This window comes from Amblyraja radiata, chromosome 16 (assembly GCF_010909765.2).
Source record: "Amblyraja radiata isolate CabotCenter1 chromosome 16, sAmbRad1.1.pri, whole genome shotgun sequence".
In the NCBI taxonomy this organism is placed as follows: Eukaryota; Metazoa; Chordata; class Chondrichthyes; order Rajiformes; family Rajidae; genus Amblyraja; species Amblyraja radiata.
In genome coordinates this window covers 9,004,504-9,021,273 of record NC_045971.1, presented here as the reverse complement: position 1 = coordinate 9,021,273, position 16,770 = coordinate 9,004,504, and the positions used below count along the sequence as shown (strand labels likewise).

The following is a 16,770-nucleotide window of genomic DNA, read 5'->3' as shown; positions in this document are numbered from 1 at the left end:
ACAAACTCTGTACAGACAGCACCCGTAGTCAGGATCGAACCCGGGTCTCTGGTGCAGCTACTCTACCGCTGCGCCACAGTTAAAAAGGAATTTGTAATTTTGAAAAACCATGACTCATTAGTGATGGCCATAATGTTTCTAGATTGTTATAAAAAAAATACCAGGTTCACCATCATCCTTTAGAGGAAATCTGCCACCTTATTCAGACTTGCCTGTGTGATTCCAGATTCCCAGCAATGTAGTTAGCTCTTGTTGGTCCCGTGAAATGGCCAAACTAGCCAATCAGTTGTATTATATCTGCTCTATTAAGCACAGAAACCTGAGATCACGAAGCATTGACCTAGGCACTAAACTCAGATTCAGCAACATGGCTCTGGGTCTGCTTGACCATACAAAGTCATTCATGAACATCCTGGAGAGCTGTCCCGTAGACAAGACAAGGTGCTTGTCTATCCCGCAGATAGACAATGCGCAAAACTCCTCCTTCACAATCTCTGGACTTGTTCTGCCCACAATCAGGACAGTCATATCACTGATGGGAGCCCTCAACATTGTTCAAGACATAGATATTCATAACATCAAGTTATATAAGGAAAAGTAACGATCTTCCTGATTGCTAACTATCAAACCATTTACAAGGTGTTCCTCCATATTGAGAAACACTGGGTGTAGCAAGGGCACATAATTGGGTGGAAGACTGTAATGTCCATCACCAGGACTAGCATGGCTGTACCACCATGGACCAAGTTCTGGTGGAGTTCTGATGGGCATGGCCACCAGACTGGGTCTGGCAGATGGTGAATGAACCTAATTGATGTCATACCCACCAGTCACCCTGTTGCAGGAACACCTGTCCATGAAGGCATTGATATGGCCATTGACCATAAATACAATTCTTAGTGGATACAAAGTTCTGTCTTTATGCCAAGGGCATCCCCATTGTATTGTGTGGCGTTACCACCATACTAGGTAGAATAGACTCCGAATGCATCTGGTACTTCTATAATGGCCATCCTCGAGGTGCCATGGATCATCAGTAGCAGCAAAAATAGTGAACCCCCACAATCTGGGACTTCATGACCTAACCATCCCTGCATTCTGATTCCATTCACGTCGGTAGATCAACTCCGTTACAATGACGAGGGTAGAAGGACCAGCTTGGGGGGGGGGGGCACCAGCCATCCCAGGAGATAGGGTACCAAGATAGGGTACCAAACGGCCAAATCTGCAATAATAAATGCATGCATGCAATACACAGAGCAAAAGTGTTCCAACAACCCATGCACCAGATCAAAGATCTGTGGTCCTGCCGTACTTAACTGTAAATTGTGAATGGCATTTAAACAGCTCATTAAAGGGAGAAGTTCCAAGAACATCCCCATTTTCAACAATGTGGGGACTGGCATGCAAGAGGTGGAAGCATTTGTAAACGTGTTCAGCCAGCAGATGATGTGTGGGCGATCCATCTTGGCTTCCCCTTGAACGTCCCATCATTACACAAGTCATCCATCAGTTAATTTAATTCATTCCGCGCGACGTTGGAACGCTGAGCTTTGGAACTTGCAAATCCATGGGATGAGTGAACATCCCTGCCGAGCCAGGCCTTCAGTCAAGCCTCTCCTGCAAGATGGCAGCAATGGCATTTACCTGACCGGGGTAAATTGCCCAGGTATGTCTAATTACCACGCAATGAATCTACCAAGTGGAGGACAATGTCACCAACCGTGCTTTCAAGTGGCACTTACCTAGAACCTGTTCACAGTCCCAACGTTTTGGTTTTACCAGAATGTCTGCTGTACCACAGTGTGAAGAAGGGTCTCGACCCAAAACATCACCCATTCATTCCTTCTCTCCAGAGATGCTGCCTCTCCCGATGAGTTACTCCAGCAGTTTGTGTCTACGTACTCGCCACAGCCCTGGTCCAAACATGGTCTTTGGCATTCAAGCAATATTCAACAGTGTAGCATCAAGGAGCCGAACTAAAACAGAAGCATTCCATAAAAGTGGAAGCATTCCACTACTTGCAGTAATACGGCAAAGAAAATAGCTGTGAAGTTCAACCCAGTCCCAGGGTTCTGCTGCTGGACATAATTGGGCAGAACCTTAATCCCACACATATTCAGCTGCATCACTGATGGTCTCCCTTGCGTCAGAAGTGGGGCTGTTTCCTGATGATTACGCACGGTTCGATTCTACTTTCAGCCTCGCAGCAAATGAAGTAGCCAGAAATTGAATGAAACCCCAAGCCAAAAACAACATCTCACCACAGGGTTGGTTAGTAGTGAGTAACATTTGTGCCACAGATGTCTTTTGGACGGCTTCCAATAAATGACGCTCGAACCACACGCGCTTGATATTCAATAATATTACTATGTCAGAGACCCACCGTCGGCATTTTGGGGATTCGCCTTTGACGAACACTCTACTAAAGCACTATGGCCGCAAGAGCAGTTCAAGGACTGTATATCCGACGATGAGTGCTCACCTTTTGACACCTTGATCCTGTTCCACTGTCGACAAGGAATGGAATCCTGTGCATTTGCCAAGATGAGTGCATTTCCAACAACACTCAAGAACGTCATCCAGGTCAAATCAGCCATTTCAAAAGGGCCACCCAGTGACACAGTGATAGAGTTGCTGCCTGACTGCGCCAGAGACCCAGGTTCGATCCTGACAACAGGTGCTGTGTAGGCTTATAGGCTAATTGGCTTTGGTAAAAATTGTAAATTATCTCTAGTCTGTAGGGTAGTGCTAATGTATGTGGTGGTCGGCGCGGACTCGGGCCAAAGGGGATGTTCTCCAAAATCTAAAAATATGTTGGGGGTAAAAGGCAGAGAAGCTCAATAGTCAAAATTGCAACCTTGGGAACCACAGTCCATGACACATAGACATCGTTGACTAAGATGGAGTTTCAGCAGCTTGACATACACAATCGACTTTTGCCGGAGCGATTGTTATCTGGCTGTCACAGCGTTACACAGAACGGCTCAGAAAACACAAAATTGCTTTCAGCGAACGGATCTAGCAGCAAAGCTACAATTCCAGCCAAGCATCGAGTGAGATTCCAATTACTTTCAATGCGATAAAGGCTGAGAAACACAAATGGCCTGTTTCTGCGCTGTCTAAACTAAACTAAACCAAACTAATAGTCCAAAATCATAAAGATCGTGAAACAAAAATGCACAGTTTTGGTGAAGAAGAACAAGATCATCTGCATCAGTCAGTGACATATTGTGTGTGAGTAGCCAAACGCTTTGGAATAACCCTTGCCCTGCTTCTGCTTTTAGTTTAGTTATACAGCACGGAAACGGGCCCTTCGGCCGCACCGACCTGCGATCCCCGCACACTAACACCATCCCACACACACTTGGGACAATTTTTACATTTACCAAGCCATTTAACCTACATACCTGTACATCTTTGGAGTGTGGGAGGAAACCGAAGATCTCGGAGAAAACCCACGCAGGTCACGGGGAGAACGTACAAACTCCGCACAGACAGCACCTGTAGTCAGGATCGAACCGGGGTCTCCGGCGCTGCAAGCGCTGTAAGGCAGCAACTCTACCGCTGTTCCACCGTGCTGCCCTAAAGCTCTTAGAGGCATGCGCTCTAAGTTCTACACCTCTGATTGCATCATATCAAATCTTTATCTGTTGGTGAAGCTCATTTTGGTTCACAGCAAAAGGCTGATTGCATTTCAAGTGATATCATGTATGAATTGTTTTCTACAAATATTTTGAACATGGCTAATCCACTGAAAATAATGAGACTGCTACTTGTAAATGTAAAAGACCAATTCTGGGAGCAGAGTCTAACTATTTCAGTGTAGGAAGGAACTGCAGATGCCGGTTTACACCAAAGGTAGACACAAAATTCTGGAGTAAATCAGCAGGTCAGGCGGATTGGTGATGTTTCGAGTCGGAACCCTTCTTCAGACTGGAACCTTTTCTCCAGAGATGCTGCCTGATGCGCTGAGTTACTCCATCAGTTAGTGTGAACCGTCTGAATGTTGTAGTCGGCAGGGCAGTACTCTGTATATCGCCAACTTGGTCAATTTAACATTTTTATCAAGCCAATTAATCAGGCCAATTAACCTACAAACCTGTACCTCTTTGGAGTGTGGGAGGAAACCGAAGATCTCGGAGAAAACCCATGCCGATCACGGGGAGAAGGTACAAACTCCATACAGACAGCGCCCGTAGTCGGGATCGAACCCGGGTCTCTGGCGCTGCATTTTGCTGTAAGGCAGCAACTCTACCGCTGCGCCACCGTGACTGCCCTCTTCTAACCACATGTGTCTCTACTAACTATTTCGATATGAATAACACTTCAAGAGGGATATGTTATTCTTATGTAGATGCCAATGGTTGGCTCTAGTTGGCTCTGTAAATAGTGCTCTTACTTCTGAATCGAAGGTTCTGCGTTCAAATCCCATTCTAGCAGGGCAGTCTGATGGTAGTGCAGAAGTGAGCGAGAGCGATGTTGTTGGCGAAATCAACCCTGGGACACGGGGGTTGCCTTGCCCGTCTTTGCAGGTGGATACTGATGAACAAGAGGCGGCACAGTGGCGCAGCAGAAGAGTTGCTGCCTGATATCACCAGAGACCCAGGTTCGATCCTGACCACGGGTGCTGTTTGACCGTGGATTTTCTCGTTCCCTCCCACATTCCAAAGGCACGCGGGTATGTAGGTTAATTGACTTCTGTAAATTATGCCCTGTGTGTAGGATACAGCTAGTGTACGGATGATCGTAGGTCGGCGTGGAGTGCCAAAGGGTCTGTTTCCACATTGTATCTCCCAATTAAGCTATGCAAATACTAATATTTAAAGACGGCCGGATTGTTATTCTGCCCGACATTCTTTCCGCAGCTGTAAATATATTAGGTTTTACTATTTGTGGTAATTCACCATGCAAAATGTCTGCCATATATGCCTATGAAGCAATAATAACCTGCCTCAGTAATTACTTGTATGTGACAAAGTTGAGGTTCAATGTCGAGCACGCAACATCAAGCTCTGTTGTTTTGTGACATTTGATAAGAAAACTTCTTTTTCTGTCAAGATTTATTTGCCAGGAGAAGCTCTCACTCAGCCCCTTCCCTTTGGGATAAAAGATGAATACATTCATTCCTCTTGTCGTCTGCGCCAAGACGAAAGTGGAGAAAGTAAAGTTCTTTCACAGAAGACTTGAGAAAAGAAACATGATCGTTTTAATCAGCCTGCAGAAGGATTGTTTTGGTGGGTTCACAAAACTGCAGCAGCATGTTTTGCTGAATGAAAAAGTAAAAAATAAGATTCTTTTCAGTGACTTAATCTCTTGTGGAGCTGAAAGGGAGACATTCCTTTGGCTTACAGTGTCTTTCAGTGATTTTCTTTGGGGCAAAATTGCTTTTAAAGCTGCAATTGGCGGATTTACAAACGCTAAAGGTTCTTGGCAAGCACCTCCGCAACCATGTGGGTTGAGTGGAGGAGCAAAGGCTTTTTTCAAAATATTAAACATTCAAAAGTGATGTTTTGAATTTTTGATCTCAAATGTGCTAAATGGTGCAGTTACTTAAGGAGTGGAGGCAAACGTGTAACTGCAAAGACTTTAAAACAAGAACGTGAAAAAGTTATTTGTATTTTCCTCGATTATCTGGCATGACTTCAGAGTCTAATGTCTCTGCGTTTCAGTGCTGGCACAATTCTCAAACTATGCTGCCAAAACGCTTCAGCAAAAGTTATGCAATGAAAACTGTTAGAGACTTCTGTAATTGGGACAAACTAATGCTTTTTAACAATGAAAAATGTTTGGTTAGTTTGTAACAAAATCCACATTCAGTTATTAACTTAATGGTGTGTAACCTGAACTGGTTTATGGTACAAATTGTGCCAAACTTCCAATGGTTATATGTTAGGATTCTATTATATTCAGCGTTTTGTTAACTCTGGTACACTAATGTTACCCAGTCATGTGACTCTAGACCCACCATTGGAGCTGAGTCTTGACTGCCTTCTGAATTTGCCTCACAAGCCATCAGTTACGTCTAGCAGCTTTGCGTTCCCCCGATGGTTTAGGGAAGGTCCTATTTCACTAGGGTTGCTCACACTTCCAAACTAAAGAAAGCATAGGCCCATAAAAGACACAACTTGCTGGAGTAAACTCAGCGGATCAGGCAGCATCTCTGGAGAACATGGATCGGGGGCGTTTTGGGTCATGGCCTTTGTTCAGCCTGATTGTGGTGGGGGTGGGGGGGAGGGGGAACAAAGTAATAGATGAATGCAGGCGAGGTTTTTTTTTTGATTGCCAAATGGTTGGACTAAGACCTGAGATGAACAGACAAGAAGTGTGAGATAAGGAGCGAAAGATATGTGAAGCCAGAGAAAGGAATATAGGGAGGAGAAAGATGGGGAAAGGGAGAAATGGTACACATCCAGGTGGGGCACAGGAAAGAGAGGTGGAAAAGTGGGGGGGGGGGGGGGGGGCTGGCTGGGGTAGAAGGTATGGGAAGATGTAACTGGTAGTGAGATCATATTAAAGGTGGCAGAAATGTCGGCGGATGTTATGTTGGATACGGAGGCTGGTGGGGTGAAAGGTAAAGAGCAGGGGAGCTGTATATTTGTTCCATCTGGGAGGTAGGGAGAGCGAGCGTGGAGCCACGGGGCGCAGAGGAGATGCTGCCTTGGTCACTCCAGCACTTTGTGTCTTTTTGTGCTAAACCAGCCTGCTTCGGGTCTCCTCACACAACAAATCGTCCGTTCCAGGAAAATGTAATCAGGCGAATCTTTGCTGCGTTTTCTCCAGTACAGATTTTCCAAACACTTTAATCAAGGTTCTATGATTGCAGGAAGGCGCTTCTTGCCTTTTAGTACCGCAAGGACACTATTCTTCCCTGCTCATGTGAATGATGACTTCTCCACACACTGTCCTGGGGGGGTAACTGCTCCCGCAGAGCACGTCCAAACTAATGGTCAGGAAACACACCAGCATCCTTCCTGTTTGACATCCAATTTCATGTCTGAAGAAGGGTCTCGACCCGAAATGTCACCCGTTCCTTCTCTCCAGAGATGCTGCCTGTCCCGCTGAGTTACTCCAGCTTTTTGTGTCTAACTTCATGTCAATGAAATGTGGCTTCCTTCTGATCACCCGTACCCAGGCCCGAACCAAATAATTAAAACGGACCCTTCTGGAAATGATATAAAGCTAGACAATTTATTTTCTATACCTGATAGCAAACCCAGTGCCTAGTTCCCAACCTGCATATTTGATGTACGAAGGGACTGCAGGCGCTGATTTAAACCGAAGATAGACACAAAAAGCTGGAGTAACTCAGTGGGACAGGCGGCATCGCTGGAGAGAAGGAATGGGTGACGTTTCGGGTCGAGACCCTTCTTCAAACTGAAAGTCTGAATCCCCGACATTCCCGCTCTCCCGCTGACATCTTGTCCTTATGCACAGTCTGCAGGTGAAAGCCAATGCTGTGATTCTCAGCAGTTATGCTCAAGAATGGTGACTTGCAAACTTCTCAAGAACTCATTTTGTATGTATAGTCTACCTCCATTAAGCAACAGCGACTGATAACTGAAAATTGAACTGCAGCGAAGGAGACCAAGTGGCTCAGTGAGACCTAAACGGCTCCTTCATAAGCAAATGTATCAGTCCTGTTCACCAGTCTTTCCCTGCAGCCCTGCAAAATATTTTCCCTGGCGTGTCTATCAAGTTCTCTCTTGATAACAGTTAAGTGAGTCGGTTTACAACGTCGTTACAGGCATGAGTTGCAAGTCATAACTATTCTCAGCCTATTAAAAAAACTTTCCCCACGTCCTTTTTCCCAAAGAGTCGGATCAGTGTTTACCTCCAGGCAGCGAATCCTCATCTAGACCACCAGGCAAGATACCAAATAGAAACCAGATGCTCATCTTGAAAGCGAGTTAACTCGTCATCATCTCGTGACTACGTTAATTGAAGCTTGGGCCAGGTATTTTTCGGACATTGGAGTTAGGAGGTCATTCCTTACATCTTGGAATTGACTGTTTTCTCATGTTTCATCTGCTTTATATAGATAGCAGGCTTGGATAGCGTGGATGTGGAGAGGATGTTTCCACTAGTGGGAGAGTCCAGGACCAGAGGTTATAGCCTCAGAATCAAAGGACCTTCTTTTAGGAAGGAGATGAGGAGAAATTTCTTTAGTCAGATGGTGGTGAATCTGTCGAATTCTCTGCCACAGAAGGCTGTGGAGGCAAAGTCGGTTGGTATATTTAAGGCAGAGGTAGATAGATTCTTGATTAGTGCGAGTCAGGGGTTATGGGGTGAAGGGAGAAGAATGGGGTTAGGAGGGAGAGATAGATCAACCATGATTGAATGGCGGAGTAGACTTGATGGGCCGAATGGCCTAATTCTGCACCTATCACATGATCTTATGACCTTAACTCCTCGCACCCTATGCTTCCAATATCATGATTTGATCAGCACCTTTGCCTCATTCATCCAAACCAAAAACAGCGATAATTTTGAAAGAAACAGGAATAATGTCTTAGGGGATGGCCATTTTTTCAGCCTATCTTTGCTCGTGTTGGTCTTTAAAATAGTAAGATTAAACGAGAACTTACCAGTTTGAAGTTTGATCTGTATTTTATGAGGAGTTAGGATGAGGGATTATGGGAAGAGCCCGCTCAGCACGCATGCGCGGCATACTTCAAAGCAGCGGTGTGGAATCACAGATAGACATAGTTATTGAAATAAACATAGTAAAGAAAAGGAGACATCAGTTATCAGTTTGACCCATATTATTGAGGGTGGGAGCGGAGGGCACGTAATCCCTCATCGTAACTCCTCATAAAATACAGATCAAACTTCAAACTGGTAAGTTCTCATTTAATCTTACTATTTTACTTCGGAGTCATGTGAGTGACTACGTGAAGATTTCAAAGCTCTGTGATTTCAAACCGTGTAACAGTTATTACTTCACTCACTGCCGAAGTCCTTGAGGGAGGAAGTGTGTTATCGTAATCAACCAATGAATCTGTTTGTAGAAAACCACAATGGCATTTTTTAACAATAACAACAAAGAAATTAAATTGCTCCCCTGGGCTTAAATTAAATATTTGCAGTCTGTAAACATTTTTCTGCAAATAAAGCAGGTTTTGCCAATGGCTTATTATAAAATTTCTGAACGGTCTTTCCCCCGACCATCCTGCTGTAGCCAGGATGTGGTCTATAGGCGCGTCCATTTTTTTGGCCGTCGACGTGGATGCTGTCTTGGTGGAGTGAGATTTGTACATGTTAGTGTTTATCCCAGCAGCTTTTAGCACCTGCTTGAGCCATCTCGAAATGGTTTGGCTCGTCACCCGACCATAAGGTTTTTCATGACTGACCCACAAGGCTTTTCCTCTCCCTTGAATATTTTTGGTTGTGTCTATGTAGGTGGGTCATGGCACATAACCGAGGTTCTGGCGGGTAAGCCCGGAATTCCACGACTGGATTAGGTGTTCCTGGTCTGCTCTGTTTGATCAGTCCCTGGATAATGACAGAGATCTGGTCTGGAGCTGTGAGCATGCTGTCCAGTCGCAATAGGTGTAGTGACTGGACCCTCTGTGCAGATACAAGTGCCATCAACATGAGTGTTTTGAGCATAGATTGTTCCAGGTTGAGGGATCTGGCTGGTGGCCATCCCCTGAGGTATGTCAGGACCACACTGACATCCCATATATGGGTGTACCTTGGTCTAGGGGGTTAGAGTTGTAAATACCCATCATTAGTTTGACCACCAGCAGGTGGGACCCCATGGCCTGTTGTCCTGGAGCTTGTTTTAAATAGACAGACAGTGCACTTCTAGTTGTGTTGATGGCTCTGTAGCTGAGTCCTTCATCGTGGTGAAGGTTCGCCAGGAATTCCAGTACGTTGGTAACTGTAGCGGTTGAGTAGGTGGTCCCTGTATCCAAGCAGTACTTCTCCCATTTTTTGATGCTGGCCAAGTGCTGTTTTTTAGTGGATGTTCGGAGGGATGCTGACATGGTGTCGACGGTTTGTTCTGATAATCCCAGTCCCAGAAGTGGTTTGTGCAGAATCTGCAACCCAGGAGTTTGATTTTTTCATGGCACGGGTGGCTTATGCCCGACACTGGGTGTTAATAACTCTGGGTCACTGGGGAATACTATCGGAGTTTCAACAACCATGTCATGGAGTATTGGGAACCATGGGTAGGCCAGTCGGGTACTATCAAAATACCTGAAGCAGAGTCCATTTGTATTGTGCGTAGTACCCGACTGATGAGGCAGAAGGGAGGAAATGCATAGAAGAAGAATTTCCCCAATCCAGCGCGAACGCATCTACCGCTGCTGCCTCAGGGTCTGGTTCCCAAGCGACATACATAGGTACCTGGTGATTTAGCCTTGATGCAAATAAATCGATATCTGGCATGCCATATTGCTTGATAACTTTTGCAAATTTTTGGGGGTTTAACATCCATTCGATGTTGTCATTAAATTTACGTGACCTGGTTTCTGCCACTGTATTTAGCTTACCTGGCAGGTAAGTTGCTGATAGCCAAATATGTCTTTCGACACACCATTGCCAAATTGTGTTGACCAACTTGTCGCATGATAACGATTTTATGCCGCCCATATGGTTAATGTAGGCCACCACCGTAGTATTATCTATTTGTAACCGTACATGCAAGTGATGCATATTTGATGTATATGCTTTTAAACCATAAAAGTCACCCAACATCTCTAGATAATTAATGCCCAGTGTAAGTGGTAATGATGACTCTGGGTTAGTCCATCTACCACCTGTGCTGGATATGGAGTTAGTTGCTCCCCAGCCTTGAGCACTGCCATCTGTTTGGATAACTAACGTAGGGTTAGTGATGATAATAGGGCTGAAACTATGCCAAACGTTTTTTGCCCACCACTGTAGTTCTTATATTGCTTCAGTGGGTAACTTCATGACACGATCATAATGACCTGCATGTCGTTTTGGTGCCTGTACCTTTGCTCTTTGTAAGTTTTGATAGTGCAAAGGTCCGAATTGTGTAGCCGGAAATGCTGCTACCATTTTCCCAATTACTCTGCTACTTGTCGAATAGTTGGTCGTTCGTTGACCATTAAATTGTTGCATGATTGTGCCAATTCAACTGTTTTGTCTCTTGGCAATGTTACAGTCACGTAGACTGAATTAATTGTGAAGCCCAAGTAGTCCATGATTGTGGATGGCTTCAACTTAGATTTATCTGGATGTAAGACAATCCCAGGGTTTCGAACAACTGTTTGGTAGCTGATACAGCTGACATAGTCAATTCCATGATCTTGCCTGCTATTAAGATATCATCAAGATATGCCATGACAATATGTTTTTGTCTCCTTAATATTGCCAGAGCTGGTTTTAGTATCTTGGTGAATAATCTTGGGCTGATGTTAAACCATTGGGTAACGCTTTAAACTGCCATAGCTGCCCCATCCAGGTAAATTTCAGGTATCTGCGATGATCCTTGTGAATGGTACTGAATAGTAAACATCTTTAAGATCAATGCTTGCCATGAAGTATCCTTTGGAAATTAGTTGTTTGGCAGTAACAAACGTTTTCATTTTGAAATGTATATACTTAACAAACATATTTAGTGAAGTTAAGTCAATGATGATGCGACATCCACCATCTTTTTTGGGTTTAGTGAATATATTTGATACGAATTCCAAGGGTTCATGTTTTGTTTTTCCAATGATACCCTTTGTAATTAGTCTCACCAGTTCAGCTTGTCCCTCTCGTTTTTCTTTAACTGAGAGGGAAAATACCCTCTGGGGTGAATGTTGAACTGGTGGCAATTTTTCTAGTATGAATTGTATTTTGTATCCACTAATGCCATTGAGTATATACTGATCACTCGTGATAGATTCCCGTGCTTCTTTAAACAGGTGTCATCTCCCCCCTGTTAGTATTAAGCCCCTATTTTCTATACGCTGGTAGGAACCAGACCCACCTACCTCCATGGTTATGGGTATTTCTTCTGTTTCCTGCCGATCCAACGAGTCTTGCACGTTGTCTGACGTGGCGGTGATGTTGGGGGGTGGCGCATTTTCCATGGGGCCTGGTCTAAAGAAGACTTCCGGTGATAGAATGCGGACCCCGAGCTTTCACCAGTCCCATATGGTAGACGTCGACTGGTGGACGCGATGGGGTGCTGCTACTTGGGAATTATTGTTTTTGGTTTGCTCGTCCCGGGGCCTGCCCTCATGAGACCGAAAGTTTTTTAAGGCCTCTTCCATATCCTTCATATGCTTTGTGAGGATTTTGCCAAAGAGCAGTGGGTCTGGCTCAGTGGCTGGGGTTTTGCACAACCCCGCAAATTTAGGATTTTATGGCAGGTCTTATGATTTGTTTACGAAGGTTGTGGTCATCTCCGTATTTGTCCACGGAAACGAGCAAACGATGTGATGGCTGACGTCAGGAGCCTGAGGATCCGCTGCAGTTTTAGCTCCTGGTTCCGAATGTTTGCCCCAACGTGCCCCCAGTTTTGGCTGTTTACAGCCGGCACTTTAAGGGACTCACAGTTCTCTGGAGCTGTATACGTTTCTAAGGCCTCATTGACCACCTGCTCCTGTAGGGGCCTGTTGGAGAGGTGGTTAATGCTGGCCGCTGGTTTGGCCTTTAACGGCCTCCTGCACGTAGGGCTGCCACGTAGCGGTCCACCACACCCAGCAGCTCTTCCCCTTGCATACTCCCGACATCTTCAGCCAGTGTCCCCTCTTCTTGACCAGCCCAGTCCTGGTCACCAAAGCTACCCTCGGGTAAGGAGGAAGCAATGGACAGTGCACAAGACACTGTGGAGGGAGTGCCTGAACTCCTTCTGCGAGAGCGCCCCTCACGAAGCGCGTCTCGCTGGAGCTCCTGCTCCAGGAGCCGCTCGATGAGGCTCAGGCGGCTGTCTTTCCCCCGTGCGGGTGGAGAGACGTCCCCGTCCGACAAGTCGGAAACCACCGGCCGGACGCTTCTTCGGTAGCTTTACTTCCAGCCCGCTGCTCAGGCGCTAGCGGGACTGGGCTCGGCACGGTGTCGGGGATAGCGGAGCGCCCGGTAAGCGGTCCTACCGCCTTGTTGCTGCCCCCCCCCCCCCCAGATGGAACGTTCCTCCCTGGAGTCGAGCGGGGGACAGGTTTGTCCAAGAGCCTTTGTTCTCTGCCTGAAATAAAGCAGAAGGCTCCCTGTGAAAGAAAACCCGACCTCAGGGTACTTACCTAACGGTCCGTTCTTTCACCCTGTAGCGGGAGCGCCTGACTCCCGATGTGGCCGCTGTTGCACTGCTGAACGCAATGCCGCGCATGCGTGCTGAGCGGGCTCTTCACGTAGTCACTCACGTGACTCCGAAGTAAAATTACCTACGTGTTCCATTACTATTTCCATGTTCTGTTCTTGTGTTGCGACATTGTCTTCCTTTTCAAAGATGCATCTCGATCCCTTTTACCCCACTACTTGGAAAACATTCTAATATTTTCTTCCTTTAAAAAAAAAAGCTGCCTACTCTCCTCTTCATTAATCTAGATCGACGGTTCCTATCTGAGTGGCATTGATAGAGTAAACAGAACTTTTTTCCTTGGGTGGAATTGTCAGAAGCTAGTGGGCATAGATTTAAGATGAGAGGGACTGGGTTTAAAGGAAATGTGCAGTGAGTTTCTTTACACAGAGAGTGCTGGGTGCATGGGATGTGGTGGTGGAGGCAGCTATAATAGGGCATTTAAGAGGCTTTTAGATGGCCACATGGACATGCAGGGAACGGAGAGGTATCGATCACATGCAGGCAGAGGAGATAGTTTTAATTTGGCATGGTGTTCAGCAGGACGATGTGGGCCAAAGAGCCTATTCCTATTCTGTACTGATCTATGTGATTTGTCCAGCAATGGAAATGGTTTCTCCCAGTTGACTGCAGCACGGATCAGGGAATGGGGATTCAGTAACTTGGCCCTTGCTACCTCAGTGAGCATTCATCGAGACATCTGCCTTCCTTACAGCCGCCTGTGACTCTGTTCACATAACAGTTGCAGGCAATGTTATTATTTTTTTTTTTTTTTTTAATAATATTTAGATCCAAAATCGTTGGCTGGTTGCATATTCTGCATTTAGATAAGATCAGAAGCACCACATAATGTTCTATTATTTAGAAAATGGCACCATGTGTTTAGTACATGCTGCAGCCAAAGGTTGTTTCCGCTCAGGTTCTGCACGCAGATAGTCTTAACAAAGGCCTACTATTCAAGCAAAGATGATTCTAGACTGATGTTTTCAGCACACTTTTAGATGGATGTCACGGTGCCTTTACTCAGATAACTGACAAAATCAGACACAAATATTGCAAGAGGAGGAACGTTTATTCATTTCTCTCCCTTCAGGTAGCTCTGGCATTCCCTCTCTCTCTATCCCTCCCCCACCCAAGTCGCACCAGCTTCTCGTTTTCACCCTACAAACAGCTAACAATGGCCTGTTTCTTTTATCATCTTTACTTTATTGCATATCTTTTATTCATTGTTCTTTGTCTCTCCACATGATCGTCTGTACCTCTCGTTTCCCTTATCCCTAACCAGACACGAAACGTCACCTATTCCTTCTCTCCAGGGATGCTGCCTGTCCCTCTGAGTTACTCCAGCTTTTTGTGTCTATCTTCGGTTTAAACCAGTATCCGCAGTTCCTTCCGACACATTTATTCAACTCTTTCAGCCTGAGACACAGACTGTTCTTAATCTTGCGTAGGAAGGAGCTGCAGATGCTGGTTTACACTGAAGATAGGCACAAAATGCTGGAGTAACTCTGCGGGTCAGGCAGCATCTGTGGAGAAAAGGAATAAGTGAAGTGTGAAGAAGGGTCTTGACCCAAAACGTCATCTGTTCCTTTTCTCCACAGATGCTGCCTGATACGCTGAGTTACTCCAGCATGTGGTGTTTATCTCCTGTTCTTTATCTCTTCAGCCTCATTAACCATTTCATACCCGAGACTCGCTCTTAAATCGATCTTCATTGTGTGTTCATGAACAAATCACATCTGCAAACACAATGGTACCTCAAGAAAATACCACATGTGACCAGCGATTCAAGAGATTGCAAGGTAGCTGGTTAACACATCAAAGGAGTGTGGAGGCTTTTAGGGTGTGCAGAAGAGGTTTAGCAGAATACTCCCCACATTAGAGGGGATTAATTATAAGGAGAGGTTGGATTGTTTTCTCTGGGGGTGTCAGAGATTGAGTGGAAACCTCATAGAAGTTTGTGCATTTATGAGAGGAATAGAAAAGGTTGGCAGTCAGAACCTTTTTCCCAGGATGGAAATGTCAATGATTGGAGGACATAACTGTAAGATGAGAGGGGCAAAGTTTAAAGGAGATATGCGGGGCATGTTTGTTTACACAGGAAGGGATGGGTGCCTGGGACGAGTTATCAAGGGTGGTGGTGGAGGCAGATATGATAGTGCATTTAAGAGTCTTTCGGATGGGCACATGTATGTGAATGGATAAGGAACATGCGCAGTAAAGTAGATTTGTTGAACTTGACATCATGGCCTTGGCATCATTGTGGGCCGAAGGGCCTGTGCTGTACTCTCCTATGTTCCATGCTTGCAGGCGCTTGATTATCAGCCACTAGATGATTCCAATGTTTCAAATAGTGGTTGCGTTATAATTTTTATCACAGATCCTCAACTGATTGATACGCTTTGAGCTTATTCTCAGTTGATTTGCCTCTTTCACAAACAAACCCACGTTTCACCTGAACCATATCTCAGCAAACAAACTGACTTCAATAAAGGCTTTCTAACTTTTCGAAAGAATCCTAGAATAGATTAATTTTCCCAACAATCTTTTGATAACTCCACCTACCATCATCTCGCTGCTGTCTTTTCTCATTAATGTGTCCGATCTTAATTCTGGTATTTATTTATAACATTAAATAAATGCCCAAATTAACATCTGACACTTCAATTAAAAAAAGAACGCATCATGACGCCTTCACGTTCAACATTGCACCCGGGCAAAAATATTGATGTATAGTTATTCAGGCAAACCTTGGGAGAAGTTAGGAATTGATTATTTCTTGGCAAAACAAACTTTGAAGACCTTTGGGAGTAGGAAGATGAAGTCAATCACCAGAACATCCTCTTTGTGTTTGCTTGATGCAAACAAGGAAGCAGTGATTTAAAGAAGTGCGAATGGATTCACACCAAGGCATCGGCCTCTTGCTGGGCTGCCAAATATCTCTTTAACTTTGAAGATAGACACAAAATGCTGGAGTAACTCAGCATCACAGGCAGCATCTCTGAATAGAAGGAATGGGTGATGTTTCAGGTCGAGGCCCTTCTTCAGCATCTCCATCTAAGGTGTAATGCCTTTTATGCCCCCGTCCCACTTAGGAAACCTGAACGGAAACCTCTGGAGACTTTGCGCCCCATCCAAGGTTTCCGTGCGGTTCCCGGAGGTTGCAGGTGGTTGCCGGAGGTTGCAGGTAGTGGAAGCAGCTAGGGAGACTGACAAAAACCTCCGGGAACCGCACGGAAACCTTGGGTGGGGCGCAAAGTCTCCAGAGGTTTCCGTTCAGGTTTCCTAAGTGGGACAGGGGCATTATCTAATGAAAGGCATAGATAGAGTGCATGTGGAAAGGATGTTTCCACTGGTGGGAGAGTCTAGGACCAGAGGTCATAGCTCAGAATTAAAGGGCGCTATTTTAAAAAGGAGGTGAGGAGGAACTTCTTTAGTCAGAGGGTAGTTAATCTGTGGAACTCATTGCCACAGTGGGCTGTGGAGGCTAAGTCAGTGGATATTTT

General features: G+C 45.3%; 1 protein-coding gene across 9 annotated transcripts in view; it reads left to right on the top strand.

Moving 5' to 3' along the window:
• Nucleotides 1-16,770, top strand: part of rara (retinoic acid receptor alpha) — a 541,920-nt gene that overhangs the window by 466,469 nt on the left and 58,681 nt on the right. The gene's annotated exons all lie outside the window — the stretch shown is intronic.